General features: G+C 44.9%; 1 long non-coding RNA gene across 5 annotated transcripts in view; it reads right to left on the bottom strand.

Annotated features, from left to right (window-relative positions):
* The window catches only part of LOC143996945 (uncharacterized), a 424914-nt gene that overhangs the window by 63492 nt on the left and 344803 nt on the right, over positions 1-16619 (bottom strand). Inside the window, exon 6 of one of the 5 annotated variants that reach the window (XR_013277626.1) lies at positions 12464-13602. The exons of the other annotated variants lie outside the window; for them this stretch is intronic. This is a non-coding gene — a long non-coding RNA (uncharacterized LOC143996945). Of the gene's footprint in view, positions 1-12463; positions 13603-16619 lie in introns of those variants that run through there. 5 annotated transcript variants of the gene reach the window in all.

Here is a 16619-nt window from a genome sequence, read left to right as displayed (position 1 = left end):
ATAAGGGCAAAAAGCTATGATGTGACTAAAACCACAACACCCCGTGTTCAAAGCATGAGGCTGAGCAGTACTATGCACTAATCTACTTAGGTACAACCTACCAATCGGTCCTTATCAACCTGCAAAATAATTTAGCGGGAGCAGTAAGTATATTTTTCAAATATCTGTGAAAGACTGTTGTTGTCTTTGGTCAGGAACCTAGGAAGCCAGATATGCAAGATTCCCCCTTAAATCAGGGTCCCCAGAGAGCCGCCTCCTTAAATCTGGGTCCCCTGAGAGGCTCCCACTTGAATCAGGGTCCCCATAGAGCCTTCCCTCCTTTTGGGGCCCCCTGCAGAGACTCTGGGCTATGGGCCCCAGATTTGGGGCTATAGCCCCAAAAGATACCCCCTAGCGATGCCACTGGGCATGAATAAAACTTGATTGTGAAGAGTTGGACATTTTTATTTGGGAATATTAAACTTATACAAGCCCAGTAAAAAGACACTGTCAATCTTTTCTTCAGCCACATGTGTTTGCTAGGTGCATTTTGATAGGAAATTAAAAGAATAATCAACGTTTTTAAGTAAGAATCAGGCTGGACACCCCTGCCCTAGTTGGTACAAAAGCTGTAATTATCAGTAAGTTGCTGACCCAGCATAAGAATGCAGGCTGCACCCTTGACTTCACTGGCTGCATCCTTGTTAACTGGAGAAGAAAAAGAAAGGCCATGATGGCCAGAAAATAAGAAACTTATAATAGACCAACAATGGCAGTGCTATTTGTATCAGGTTTACTGTAATGTTATATAAATTTTTTTTTTTTTTTAAATGCTACTCAGACTACACAATATTTACATATGGTACAGATAAAGTCTGACATTGAAATATGGATTTTACGGCACAGTTACTTGTTGTTTGCCTAAACAAGGTATATTTCTAGAGACTAAACATCCAGAGATGTATTTTCTTGAGAATCAGAGCAATTTGCACATGCTCTAACACTCATAACAGGGGGTATAAGTAACCTTCATGATGTACAGGAATATTGTGCAAGGAAACAGAGGCATCCAGAACGATTATATCATAGTGCTAAAGGCACAATGGTTTGATTATGACCTATGGGAATGAGATTACCCTCCCGCTGACAACAGTGTTATGTAATGTGTATGAGGAGGAATATATTTAAACAGGAGGCTGATTTTAAACAGGTGCAATGGTGAGCTGTAAGCCACATTGCTTTACTTGGTCAGATTCCTGAATTAGTCATGCAGATCACTATTAAATCGATGAATGATGTACATTGCCAAATTGTTAAGGATCAGTCCGCCCAATGCTAGAGACTTGAAAGTGTATCTATACCCCATATATTTTTTTAGTGGTGGATAGAATGGGGAAAGGTGGGAACCCATGTCAGACTTCCTGAGATTCGTTAGAGAGAGATTTCCCCTCGCCTTCTGTTCTGGGGAAAGGGTTTTACCAGAAGTGAGGGAACATTTGCAACAGGGAAACAGACAACAATAAAACACTGACAGAGGTTCTAGCTTTAACCAATGTAACTTAACCCCTTCCCACTGACAGCTCTCACTGGACTGTGCATATCTGCATGGTCTGATATATACAGGCATACCCCACTTTTAAGTACACAATGGGGTTTATTCACTAAAGCTGGAAAGTGCAAAATCAGGCTCACTTCTGCATAGAAACCAATGAGCTTCCAGGTTTTATTACCAAAGCTTAATTGAACAAGCTGGGGTTATAAGCTCCTTGGTTTCAGTGCAGAAGTGATCCTGATTTTGCACTTTCCAGCTTTAGTAAATAAAACCCCATTGTGTACTTAAAAGTGGGGTATGCCTGTATGCATATCTGTCTTTGTACTGGCAGTGCGCCGCACAGCAAGCTTCCAGCACAGAGACCAGGGTCTCAACGGGAACCCAGATCCCGATCGGTACCCAAAAACTTCTGGTTCCGGATAACCTGATCTCTGTGATATCCTCTAATTGGCTATCACAGTGATCAGTCACTGTGAAGCCTGCCACTGTGTTTTCCCTCTCTATCTGGAGGGGAGAGATACACTGTAATGCTGAGAGAAGAATTTACAGAACTGTGTGTAAAAAACAAAATAAACAAAAAAAAATTATAATAATAAAATAAAAAATATATATATTTTTTTACCTAGATTAAGGTTTGACCTAGGTCAGTGCCAGTGTTAGTGGTTGAGTCAAGTAAGGGTCAAAGGTCAAGGTCCTGGGCAGTATATTTTGGGCTGGATTTTCTTTTTTAAAAGCAATTTTTTAATTAGTATTAAGTGTAAAGTGTAGTAAGTGTCAGTTAGTGTCAGCGTGTGTCAGTGTTTTTTCTGGACTGTATTACGGGTACATACAACAACTAACATACACATACACTTTACTATTTTGGGACAGTTTTCCTTTCATAATAAAAAAAAAGTCAGGAGATATATATTACCATTTACCACCAACAGAAAGCCCAATTTGTCATGAAAAAAACAAGGTATAATCCACCTGGATGCACAAGCAGTTGTGATGATATGTATAGTTTCACTAACACATGTCAAAGTTGCAAAATTATGCGTCAGCATTAACATTTGTTTCACCCTTAGGCGGGAATGGGTTAAAACAATTTTTACTTCTGTCTCTGTTATTATTAGAGATATTCCCCTCAATCTATAACAAAAAAAATTATAAATAAATGAATACTTGATGGTTTCTTATATCTACTGTGGAAACTGTTGGTCAGGCTTCTGAGTTCCTTGATTTGTAAACTTTCTGTGGTCAGTATAGGGGGGATCTACTGTGTCTAATATTTTGAATGCATTTTTTATTATAAGGAATGCAAGAGATGTTGTATTATGCAAAGGTGGATGGGAACCCCAAAACTTCTAGATCAGTGGTTCTCAACTCCTGTTCTCAGGTCCCACTAACAGGCCAGGTTTGCAAAATAGCTGAAATACATCACAGGTGAAATCATTTGCTGCTCAGTGATTGCAGTATTCTAGTCTGCATCTCCCCAAAATAATACTTACAATTTGGCCTGTTAGTGGGTCCTGAGGACAGGAGTTGATAACCACTGTTCTAGATGGTCATGAAGAGGTCGTTCTGTTGGATTATCCAAAACATACAAAACCAGGGTCTGGAAACTTCTACCTATATTTAAAAAATGATTTTTGGGTAGACAGACCCTTTTAACCACTTAAGCCCCGGACCAATTTGCAGCCAGAGGACCAGACCCCTTTTTGCGATTCAGCACTGCGTCACTTTAACTGACAATTGTGCGGTCATGCGACATGGCTCCCAAACAAAATTGGCGTCCTTTTTTTCCCACAAATAGAGCTTTCTTTTGGTGGTATTTGATCACCTCTGCGGTTTTTATTTTTTGTGCTCTAAACAAAAATAGAGCAACAATTTTGAAACAAATGCAATATTTTTTACTTTCTGCTATAATAAATATCCCCAAAAAATATATAAAAAAAACATTTTTTTCCTCAGTTTAGGCCGATACATATTTTTCTACATATTTTTGGTTTAAAAAAATCGCAATTAGCGATTATTGATTGGTTTGCGCAAAAGTTATAGCGTTTACAAAATAGGGGATAGTTTTATAGCATTTTTATTAATATTTTTTTTTACTAGTAATGGCGGCGATCAGCGATTTTTATTGTGACTGCGACATTATGGCGGACACATCGGACATTTTTGACACATTTTTGGGACCATTGTCATTTATACAGCAATCAGTGCTATTTAAATGCACTGATTCCTGCGTAAATGACACTGGCAGTGAAGGAGTTAACCACTAGGGGGCGGGGAGGGGTTAAGTGTGTATGTGTGTTGTTTTTTTAACTGTAGGGGGGCGTGGCTTAGCGTATGACCTCACTAATCATCTTTCCCTATAACAGGGAACAGACGATCAGTGACAGGCTCACTAGGAAGCATGGGGAGAGGTTTGTTTACACAGACCTCTCCTCGTTCTTCAGCTCTGTGACCCGATCGTGGGACACCATTGGCGATCGGGTCCGCTGGTCCCGCAGCCACGGTCACGGAGCTCAGGACCGGGTTGGGAGCACGCCGGCGGCGGCGCACTCCAGACCCACGGCTGGGCACTTAAAGAGCAACGTACAGGTACGTGATTGTGCCCAGCTGTGCCATTCTGCCGACGTATATGTGCAGGAAGCGGTCCTTAAGCGGTTAAATAAATGCTGCCTAACAAAAATATCATTGCTATCTTATTTATATAAGGTTTGTGCTATTTTATCAAATGCTGTTAAACATTTTACATATAATAAGAATGCTGAGCAAATAAAGACGCATAGCACTAATCTCTTAAATGGATAATTTATGCTATAAGATACACTGTATTTCTGGGCTATAAACATTCAGGGGTGTCTGGAGATTCAAGGCAAATTACTGTACGTAGATTCAGAAAAAAATATACTGGTTAGAGAATTTCAAATTTAACGAACACAAAGATGAAAATTGGCATGGTTATTAAGGATAAAAGGTTAAATTTAAATTATTTCCACATGGAATGATACATATTTTGTTCTACTAGCATCAAAACAAAGGTTTTTAATACATAAATATTGCATGTTTCACATTTATAGAATTTAAGTCTTATATTAATAATATTGACAACAACATACAAAATCAAAGAGGATTTTATGCAGCATTTTTTCTTACAGATAATAAAATCTTTTCGACAACATTAACTTGCCTCAGAACTGTGAAATGTGAACAAATCTGCCATAATTGAGGGCAGAATAGGGCAACTATCTGCCAAAATAGAGCTAGATTCATTAGCAAACCCTATTAAAAAATTGCATAAAAATGCATGGAAATTGTATAGATAATGGCATGTTTGTTACAACAAAGATAAAAGCCATCTTTGCTCGGTTCCTCAGTGACTACAAAATATATTCTGCAGCCACACCTCCAGCCATAACCTTTTCTCCAATCAGCTGAACAACCCTTTTCCCAAAGAAATATTCAATCCTTCAATTACAATCAAAATGACTCAAAGAAAAGTATTCATATGAGAAACCATGTATTAAATCCTGATCAGAATTGCAAATGTGTTACATACATTATTGTAGATATTAAATGATACCTAAACTTATTGAATGTAGCAGTGTCTTAAAGCAGACCTTCAGTCATTTTTTCAACTTTCAATCTATTGAATCTTCTGCCCTTGTTGTTTTAACTTTGGATAGTAAAACATTTTTTTCTGACAGTAAATACCTTATACAGCCTACTTCCTGTTTCTTGTCTGGTCATTAGCCTAAGCTTATGACTAGTGCTGTATTTTGGCCTAGGCCTACAAGGCACAGGCCTAGGGCGACACTTTGCAGGGGGGGGGAGCTGCCCCCCGCACAAAAAATGTGAAGGCACCCTCTTCCCGGCTCCCACACGCAGGGCTGCCATCAGGAAAGTACATCTAAATCCAGTGGCATCGCTGCGGGTGGCCGAACCGCACCTGGGTGACAGCAGTAAGCAGTTATAATGGGTGGTGTCGCCCCCCCTAATGTCTTCCCATGCTCCGTCTGCCTGCTCTGCAGCGGCACTGTGATAGGGAGAGGAGAGCTACACAGTGTCCCTTTCTCCTGTCAGCTGAACAGGAGAAGAGAGAGAGCAGCTCTAATCGAGTTCCCAGCGATTCCGCCCGGCTTCCTGCCCGCTCTGATTCCCTCTCCCCATTGGCCACAGCAGAGAGCCAATCAGAGGACACAGGAGGGAAATCATGGGAAATGTAGTTCCGGAAGATTGGCAACCCTAGTGTGTCCACGGACAGCAGGCTACAGTCCCCCGGTATGCATGCACTCGGGGGGGGGGGGGGGGGGGGAGAACCTGGAACCCGGCAAAAAGCAGAGTGCTACAGGAGCATAGAAAAAGAGAGGACTGTGCAGGGGAAAGCCAGAGAGAGAGTGCCACTCTGTACCCCTGTGCTCCTATACTCGCACCACCAGAGAGAGAACCACGCTGTACCTGCACCACCAGAGAGAGAGAGAGCCATGCTGTACCTGCACCACCAGAGAGGAAGCCACACTGTACCTGCACCACCAGAGTGGGAGCCATGCTGTACCCGCATCACCAAAGGGGGAGAAAGACAGAGCCACTGCCAGGGTACAGACATGCTATACTACTGACTAGAGTCAGCCTGGGCAACCCAGAGTGAGTGAACGTCCAGCCAGAGGGATCACTATTGTGGTTTCACTGGGTATGGTAAGAGGGCAAGTTTGCCATTATCCATTACTGTTCCTAGGGACTGAGCCATTAGCAAGTGGCTAACCTGCTATCCTCTAGGCCTTGATTGCCACAACATCCGTTTCTGTCCTCCTCCTGCTGTGTCCCCTCTCTGTCCTCTTCCCACGGTGTTCCTCTGTCTTTCTCCCGTGGCGTCTCTATCTGTCCTCTTCCCACAGCGCCCCTCTCTCTCCTCTTCCCACAGCGTCCCTCTCTGTCCTCTCCCCACAGTGTCCCTCTGTCCTCCTCCCCCGGCGTCCCTCTCTGTCCTCTTCACACGGCGTCCCTATGTCCTCTTACCACTGTGTCCCCCTCTGTCCTCTTCCCACGTCGTCCCTCTGTCCTCTTCCCACGGTGTCCCTCTCTGTCCTCTTCCCACGGCATCCCTCTGACCTCCTCCTGCAGCGTCCCTCTCTGTCCTCCTGTTGCGGAGTCCCTCTCTGTCCTCTTCCCGTGGTGTCCCTCTGTCCTCCTCCTGTGGCATCCCTCTCTGTCCTCTTTCCACGACGTCCCTCTGTCCTCCTCCTGCTCTGTCCTCTTCCCACGGCATCCCTCTGTCCTCTTCCCATGGTGTCCCTCTGTCCTCTTCCCATGGTGTCCCTCTATCCTCTTCCCACAGCATCCTTCTGTCCTTCTCCCAAGGTGTCCCTCTGTCCTCCTCCCACTCTGTCCTCCTCCAGCGGCATCCCTCTCTGTCCTCTTCCCACGACGTCTCTCTGTCCTCCTCCCACTCTGTTCTCTTCCCACGACCTCAATCTGTCCTTTTCCCACAGTGTCCCTCTATCCTCTTCCCACAGCATCCCTCTGTCCTTCTTCGGCATTGCTTTAAAGATGACAGGGTGGGTCTTAAAAAGGAAGGGGTATGACCTTGACAGGAAGGGGTGGGTCATATTTAAATGAGGGTGTGTGCTAGCTTAGTCAGGCCTAGGGCAGCACAAAATCTAAATACACCACTGCTTATGACATTATGCACAGCTCTCTCCCTCACTCTCGTAAAAGGTTTGCCAGGAAGGGAGGGGGTATGAGTCATAAAAGGGCCAATGAGAGCTGAAGTTGTGCCTCTGTGTCTCTGTGTAAATCCAGGAAGTGAACAGGCAGCAGCTTCAGCTGCCCACATTTAAAATGGATGCAGCCAGACTTAGTGCAGGGAGATTTCTGCAGCATATTTGGCCAATACAGAATCATGTTGTGATGTTATTATTACAAATATGTGAGCAGACTGCAGTTCCTCTTTAAATGTGTAGGGATCTACTAATCAGAGTTAGCTGGCTATAGACAGGTACTTCCTGTCTTTGCTAGCTGAGTCAGAAACCCGATTAAAGGACTGTAATATTTTATAAAGGGGAATTTAGACACAGAATTGGACCACTTGACCATCTATGCAAATTCCGCTGTTGTATTTTAACCAGGCCAGAAGCAGAGACTGTTAGACTATTCATAAAATATTACAGTAATTTAATCGGCTTTCTGACTCAGCTAGCAGAGACAGGAAGTACCTGTCTAGAGCCAGCTAACTCTATGGTAATTAACAGCTACTTACAAATACAGTCAGTAGAGGGTAGCAGATCCCTACACACTTAAAGAGGTTATTTGTTTACTATTGTTGCCCATAACTTCTGGGTATATAAATAAGGATTAGTGATGGACGAACTTCCGACGGGACGTTTCGCGAACGCGAAACGCGAACGGACACAAACGTTCGCGAAAACGACCGTTCGCCGCGGGCTCCATTGACTTCAATGGGAGGCGAATTTCGCAAACCTTTAGGTCGAATTTGCGGCCACGGGGTAATTATTAGGGGGTAGCACGTAGTCCCACCACCTGGACAATAGCATAATACATGTATGAGGTGAATTTGGGATCGATAACTACAAGCATTTTTTTTTTATTTGGGAAATTGTTCTGACAATTCAGGACTATGGAGCTAATGAAGGCAATGGAGGAGAGGGAAGGTCAGGGACCAGGGTAGGCAAACAAGAGGGTGCAGGAGATACAGAGCACTGACAGCAGCACCGTAATACAGAGCACTGACATCAGCACCGTGACATACAGCGCTGACAGCAGCTCCGTGACATACAGCGCTGACAGCAGCTCCGTGACATACAGCGCTGACAGCAGCTCCGTGACATACAGCGCTGACAGCAGCTCCGTGACATACAGCGCTGACAGCAGCTCCGTGACATACAGCGCTGACAGCAGCACCGTGACATACAGCGCTGACAGCAGCTCCGTGACATACAGCGCTGACAGCAGCTCCGTGACATACAGCGCTGACAGCAGCTCCGTGACATACAGCACTGACAGCAGCTCCGTGACATACAGCGCTGACAGCAGCTCCGTGACATACAGCGCTGACAGCAGCACCGTGACATACAGCGCTGACAGCAGCTCCGTGACATACAGCGCTGACAGCAGCTCCGTGACATACAGCGCTGACAGCAGCTCCGTGACATACAGCACTGACAGCAGCTCCGTGACATACAGCGCTGACAGCAGCTCCGTGACATACAGCGCTGACAGCAGCACCGTGACATACAGCGCTGACAGCAGCTCCGTGACATACAGCGCTGACAGCAGCTCCGTGACATACAGCGCTGACAGCAGCTCCGTGACATACAGCGCTGACAGCAGCTCCGTGACATACAGCGCTGACAGCAGCTCCGTGACATACAGCGCTGACAGCAGCTCCGTGACATACAGCGCTGACAGCAGCTCCGTGACATACAGCGCTGACAGCAGCTCCGTGACATACAGCGCTGACAGCAGCACCGTAAGCAGCCCCAGGAGGAAGTCAGCACAGCACAGGGATGGTGTGATCCCCTCATAATAAGAACCCCCAGGAGGAAGTCAGCACAGCACAGGGATGGTGGGAGCCCCTCATAATAAGAACACCCAGGAGGAAGTCAGCACAGCACAGGGATGGTGGGAACCCCTCATAATAAGCAGCCCCAGTAGAAATATGACACCGCTCAACCTCTTCAAAGAGGAGGGTAGGGGCATATAGTACGGTGTGCTTTTTTGGGTCAGGGAAGTGAGCCAAATGAATTAAGAAGGTCTGTGTGCTTGATTCCAAAAATTGTTTATAGACATATACATGGTCTACTGATCACATGTGTTGAATTCCTCCGAGATCCATGCCTCATTCATTTTTAGAAATGTGAGGTAGTTAACACTGTCGTGAGCTAGGCGAGTACGCTTATCGGTCACAATCCCCCCTGCTGCGCTGAACGTCCTTTCGGACAGGACACTGGATGAGGGGCAAGCCAACAGTTCGATTGCAAATTGGGCAAGCTCTGGCCAGAGGTCAAGCCTGCCCACCCAGTAGTCTAGGGGTTCATCACTCCTCAGAGCGTCCACATCGGCCGTTAACCCAATGTAGTCGGACACCTGACGGTCTAGGCGTTCCCTGATGCTGGATCCGGATGACACCTGTCGATGGGTCGGCTGAAAGAATGACCTCATATCCGAAGTCACCAACACATCTTCAAACCGGCCTCTTCTTGCAGGCGCTGTTGGATTGGTACCCGCAAATCCTTCTCTGGGAGTGGGAATTGCTCCTCTGCCAGCGCACGCAAAAGCAGAATGCAGCATTTCTCGAAGCAAGGCCTGGAAGTGCTGCATTCTGACAGCCCTCTGCGACGGCGGTAACATTTCCGCCATTTTGTGTTTGTACCGGGGATCTAAGTACGTTGCCACCCAGTACTGGTCCTTGACCCTCATGCTTTTTATACGGGGGTCCCTATTAAAACACTGGAGCATGAAGGCCCCCATTTGCACTCAAGCGGAAGGTATGTGGTGGTGGTGGTGTTGTTGGTGGTAGTGTCTTTGGGGGTGCACATAGCAGAGAGTGAAGAAGAGGGTGCAGATCGAGAGGATGAGGAGGGTGCAGAAGAATAAGGCTGAGTGAGCCACTCAACCAAGTCTGGTGCGTCCTTTAAAGTAATTGAACGCACCTTCTGCAACTTCCCACTTTGGCTCAAGGCTGTTGCTCCTGCCCTACCCCTACCACCCCTGCGGAAGGGCCTGCCTCTTCCTCTGCCTGTCATTTTTTAAATCACCCTGTGACAAAACTCTTAGTCCCTATACCGCTGAAGGACTGCTGCAGTATAGGGCAGCGGTCAGCAGTAGTGCACGTCAACCCTATGTATTGTGGACCGATAGCGGTCCTTACAGAACAGCAGACTGTACTGCACTCAGGCCTATGTACCGTAGCACCCTATACCAAGTTACCAGTCCTTATAAAAACTTTTGTGGACCAAGCAGGTTGTGTGTTAGTGTTTAGCAGACTGTGCGTCAGTCCCTATACCGCTGAAGGACTGCTGCAGTATAGGGCAGCGGTCAGCAGTAGTGCACGGCAACCCTATGTATTGTGGACCGATAGCGGTCCTTACAGAACAGCAGACTGTACTGCACTCAGGCCTATGTACCGTAGCACCCTATACCAAGTTACCAGTCCTTATAAGAACTTTTGTGGACCAAGCAGGTTGTGTATTAGTGTTTAGCAGACTGTGCGTCAGTCCCTATACCGCTGAAGGACTGCTGCAGTATAGGGCAGCGGTCAGCAGTAGTGCACGGCAACCCTATGTATTGTGGACCGATAGCGGTCCTTACAGAACAGCAGACTGTACTGCACTCAGGCCTATGTACCGTAGCACCCTATACCAAGTTACCAGTCCTTATAAGAACTTTTGTGGACCAAGCAGGTTGTGTATTAGTGTTTAGCAGACTGTGCGTCAGTCCCTATACCGCTGAAGGACTGCTGCAGTATAGGGCAGCGGTCAGCAGTAGTGCACGGCAACCCTATGTATTGTGGACCGATAGCGGTCCTTACAGAACAGCAGACTGTACCGCACCCAAGCCTATGTACCGTAGCACCCTAGACAGACCAAGTTACCAGTCCTGATAAAGAGCTTTGTGGAACAAGTGAGTTGTGAATGATTAGCAGACTGCAGCAGAAGGGCAGCAGTCAAGTATAATATTCTTTCTATATTTGGAAGAAAGAATATTATACGTGTACAAGCCTATTACCGTACCACTGATACCAGTCCTGAAAAGAACCTTTGTGGAACTAATAGTAACAGCAAGTCTTTAAAATTATCCTCACTGCCTGACACACTGCTTCCTGCCTGTCCCTATACAAATTGGCAAAAAAGAGTAGGCTGGAACGATTAGCTGGAACAGCTCTTTTGTGGACCTGATAGTAACAGCTAATGATGATGATGATGATGATGATGAAGAAAGACTAATCTGGCTGAGCTGTCCCTAAAATAGCAGCATACAGCGCTCTGTCCCTTTATCTAAACTGACAAAAGAAACTCAGGCTGCTGACCTAACACCTATACCAGTCCTGAAAAGAACTTTTGTGTACCAAATAGCTAGCGTTTTCTCTGTCCCTACTCCACACAGGATCCTTTCCCTACAGTGACAGAAGAAAGAATGTAAAATGGCCACCGGATCGGGTGTATTTATAGGTTAGGGGGAATGTCCAAGTGTCCATGAGCTGTCATGTCTCAATTGGTTGTCCTGTAACACATGATAAACGTGTCACGAAAGGTTAAAGTTCTTGTATACATTAAACACGTAAGTCCGCCGGGGCGAACGACGGAAAAAGGCGTTCGAACCCGCGGACGGCGAAAGTCGGAAATTCGCCGCGAAACGACCGCCGGGCGAAACGTTCGTCCATCACTAATAAGGATACCTTCAGTTGAATGTTGTATAAAAGTTCAGTTGCAGGGGCCCCTGAGAATAACCACGATGCAGCATCTGTCTTGGTGTCGGAGACCTGAAGATCAGATCTGGTATTATGGGGAGTCCCTCTAGTCATTGTCCAACTGACCTGGAACACAGCTTTTTACCAGCAGAAACTATAGCGTGGCACTGGAACTCAGAGCCAACCTATCCACTCTACATCTTAGTCCCTCCCTAGTAGCTTCTAATCTGTCATGAAACAGCACCTTCAACTATACGAAGTGGCCATCAAATGCCTAAACTAGCCTATGCTGATTATTAAGCCCTGAGCTAAAACTAAAATAACAGGCACTGCATATAAACTCTATTGCGATAAAGATGTTCACCTACTAACATACAGGAAGGTGACCACTACACACTCACACTGTATCACAAACCCTATCTGGAATAGTGCATGCAAAACAACAAGAAGATATATATATATATATATATATATATATATATATATATATATATATATATATATATATAGTTCTGTCACCAGTCTTCCAACTGAGAAAAACCACAGCGTGCACCCCTCTGTGGATAGTCTGCTACAATAAAGCTCTTAATCCCACTTCAGAGAAATCCACCTGGACAATGACTTCTTTTGAACAATCAGCTGCTACCAGGATTGGATATTGACACAAAGCCAACTTGAGCTCCAGGAAGGCCTTTTCAGCTCCACATTCTAATTTGTCAGAATGGTCAATGTCCTCTGTAGCACCCCACTCTGCCCAGAAATGCACGCACATGCATTTTGGTGATAAGATGAGGCCAGGACTGGATAACATTTACTTTGTTGACATGGGACTTTGTATGGCGCATTTTCACAAAGTACCCAAAACATTTTGCTTTCTCAATGCCTACAGCACACTTTTTGGGAGTTTACAGTTAATTCCTCTCTTTTTAGAGAGTCTAGCACTGCCTTGACTTCGGGGCAAATGGGATTTCCAGTCCCATTTCAGTTTCTGATGTAACATCTAATCCATCACCTCTTGGAACATGCAAGGAGCAGTCTGAAGGCCAAATGGCATTCTTTTGTACAGGAAGTACCCATCTGGGGTGAAGAAAGAGTTTTTTGCCCAGTAAAGGGTATGTGCCAATATTCCTTTGTAAGGTCCAAAGTGGTGATGTATCAGCCTGGGACTAGTCTTTTAATGAGCTCACCCATGAGGGGCAGGATGTAGGCATCAAATTTTGATACTTTAGCCAGCTGCTGGTAATCATTTTAGAGCCACAGTGTCATTGGGCTCAATCACTCACTCTGCAATTCTTCATTATTCCCAACAACATTTTCTTTGTTTTCTTCTCCTCATCTAAAAGGGCTTTCCTCTGAGCCTCTGTAATGCCGCGTACACACGACCCGTTCTTCTGTCAGAAGAAACTCTGACGGTCTTTCCGACGGAGTTCAGTTGGAGTTCTGCTGAAATGGACTTGCCTACACATGATCACACCAAAGTCCGTTACTTTAGAACACAATGACGTACGACGGGACTAGAAAAGGGGAGTTCAATCGCCAGTAGCCAATAGCTGCTCTTGCGTTGTTTTTGGTCCATCGGAATAGCATACAGACGAACGGTTTTCTCGATAGGAATTGATTCCATCGGAAAGATCTAAAACATGTTCTATTTCTAGATCTGTCAGAATAAAAAAAAAAAAAGTCAGATGAAGCCCACACATGATTGGAATATCTAAATAAATAATTCCGTCTGACTTTTTATGCCGGTGTTCTGTCAGATAGTGTCCTGCCATCATATAGTGTCCGTCCCGTACTGCGCATGTGCAGTACGGGGCAGAAGAAGCTTCGGAAAATCTCCGAAGATGAATGGTGCCTGCGCTGTGAGTGGAGGTGGTAGCCCCCCCATCCAAGCGGACATAGGGTTGGGAAAATTAGAGGGCGCCTCGCGGACGAGCTTCGCTCGCCACGCTTCGGGCTTGGCCTCGCTGCGCTCGGCTCTTTTATATTCCTTTTATATGCGCAGTACACAGCGGACACTATCCGATAGGGGACCATATATGATAGAACACTGGAAAGTCCGACCGTGTGTACAAGGCATTATGCATTAGAGCCTAACATAACCCTAACACCAGGCTCAGTGCACCTTCACCTGTAAAGGAAATAGTTGATATAAAATATCAGTAATGATATCATGGTCCATAACATTGGTGAGCTCTGATCATTTAGAGAGCATTTGCTTGTTTCTTTGCTTCCTGTGTTAGGGCTATTGATATATTACTGGCCTACCAACCTGAGGCTCATATCTTGCATTTACTAGGGCAGCTACTGTTTCCCTATCTTTCCAGGACTTAAGATATGACTTCTTCTTGCCTGGTTACTGCACCTTATAATTCATAGTTCACAAACTTTATAAGTTGAAAAAAAACAAAGATCTATCCAGTTCAACTTATGTGTGTGATTTTTATTCACACCCGTCATTGCAGGTCAACCAGCAGAGGCAAAAGATGGTCTATCAAATTTCTCTCCACCATTTGGGGGCCCCATTAAAGTCTTGGGCTGCAGCCACTTAGTGACCAGCTTGATGAGATCATGCATTTATGACTTTGATGGCTGATCTGACCTGTAGCTCCAGTGGTGTACCTGCTGTGTTCTGACAGCCATTGTCATCCCCAGACAGTGTAGGATATAGAGTTACAGGTGGTCATATACATCCTCAGGAATGATGTCATAATATGCTTTTTGATGATCTCCTGACAAGAATGGTGCAATTAAGCATGTCCATGTGTCTTAAGGACACCCTCCACACACTGCTGTCCTCTCAAACATTGTCAGAAACAGCTCTACATAATCTCTCAATGTCAGATTTTATAAGGAAATGATTTGCTTTCATAGCTGCCTTGTTGCCAGGGGCAAAAACTGCTCATGGCTTTGAGAGAGTGACTGTACCACTTTAGTCAGAGACTTATTTGGGCCTTTGTGTTCCCTTGTTGAGCCTCCATAGTTCTCTGCAGTGCTATATTTGTTAGGCATTACTCCTGCAGAGCCACTAGCTTCAGTGTTTCCTCCATCCATTTTTGGACCAACAGAAGGGCATTGTCTCTTTAAATGTCTTTAGTTTTTTTCACCTGTTGTAAGGTATGGGGGATTGGCAGAACCACAGGACAAAGACTTTTATTAAAACAGCTTCTCAGCAGAAAACCAAGTGCCCATAACAAGAACAGAAAACTCAAAGACTCCTTAGCCAGGTTAACAAAATCGCAGAAACAATACAGAATTATGCTTACTTCAGCAACATACACTTCAGGATGAAAAGTCCAAACCACAGAGGCATTGCAGAGCAAAGTTAATGGCAGAGGTTTTTTTTGCCAGTTTTCCAATGGTCATACAGGGGCAGCACACAGCCACAGTCCTCCTTTTACCTCCACCAGAAGGACTCATGGGGAGGTGAGGGGACCGGTGCCATATAAGCTAATTGGCATGGAAAAATGCCTGGTCCCCAAGGCAGGATAATGACTTTTAGAGCTTATAGAGGTAAATGTGACTTTGATCCATTATGCTGCGGGATGACTTAGGAAAAGGTAGCACTCCTATGTTTCTGTGAAATCTTCATTAAAATATTCATTAAAATCTGTGAAATCTTCATTAAATTGATTAAAAATAAACCTGTGCGGCATCCCTATGGTTCTGACTGACACATAAAATGCGAAATAGTGTTACTACAAGTTTGCAACAAATACAATCCCTGGGTATCAAAGAAAGTGTGCTTAATTCATTTGCACCTGGGAAGTGAACTCTAATTAGGGTCTGAATGGCACAACCATCACAATTTGGTGTTTACTGTATGAAGTAACTGATCAACTCACTCTATTCTTATTATTATCAGTTATGTATTCCTTTGCTAGTCCCTATAGTTTAGCTAATCTATCAATCTATTACGCCGAGCACATGTTATTGTTAATACCACAATGCTACCACCGTTGGCTATGAAATCAATACACGGTATAAGGTCAATTAAATCTCATTTATTTCCCAAGGAAATAATACAGCGTGCATAAGGTATCAATAGAAGTTACAATAATACATAGCATACAATCAAAGTATAATATAAGCCATACTTATCCGACCTTCGCAGCCACACCTCATGATGGAATAAAGAGGACAGAGGAAGACCTCATGGTTGCAAACCTTTTTGTTAAACATACCTCAGCCATACCACACCCTACTGCCAGTCCCATTTGGTTTGGACCAATCAGTGTTCACATGACAGCCCTCCTAATATTACTGACTGTCCTGCCATACTTGGCTTTTGTGTGGCCAGTATGCATCTGATGTGCCCTGGGCCGTCTTTGTCATCAATCTCTTTGAAGCTTGTGTGCACCAGTTGGGCTGAAGGTAACTCCTTTGATATGCAGATTCTGCCACATTCCTCTACACATTCTAAACATGTGTCATGCAAACATCAACATGGCTGAGTTCGGCTGTACCAACAAATGTGTAGAACTTTAGATATATAACGTTACTTATTATTCACTTCCAACATATCCCGCTTTGCGCCTAAAAGGCGCATACCACCCTTCTTTAGACACGGCTCCTTCTGAACAATCCATAACTGTCTCAACGTGTGTGGTTCCCCAACATGTGCTTCTGAACCAGTACCTGTAGCACAGTCCTTAGCTCGTGTAACGCATGGTTGTT

The sequence above is a fragment of the Lithobates pipiens genome, unplaced genomic scaffold (assembly GCF_037356315.1).
Source record: "Lithobates pipiens isolate NorthernLeopardFrog02 unplaced genomic scaffold, aLitPip1_a1.2 Scaffold_19, whole genome shotgun sequence".
In the NCBI taxonomy this organism is placed as follows: Eukaryota; Metazoa; Chordata; class Amphibia; order Anura; family Ranidae; genus Lithobates; species Lithobates pipiens.
This window is presented reverse-complemented; position numbering and strand designations above follow the sequence as displayed.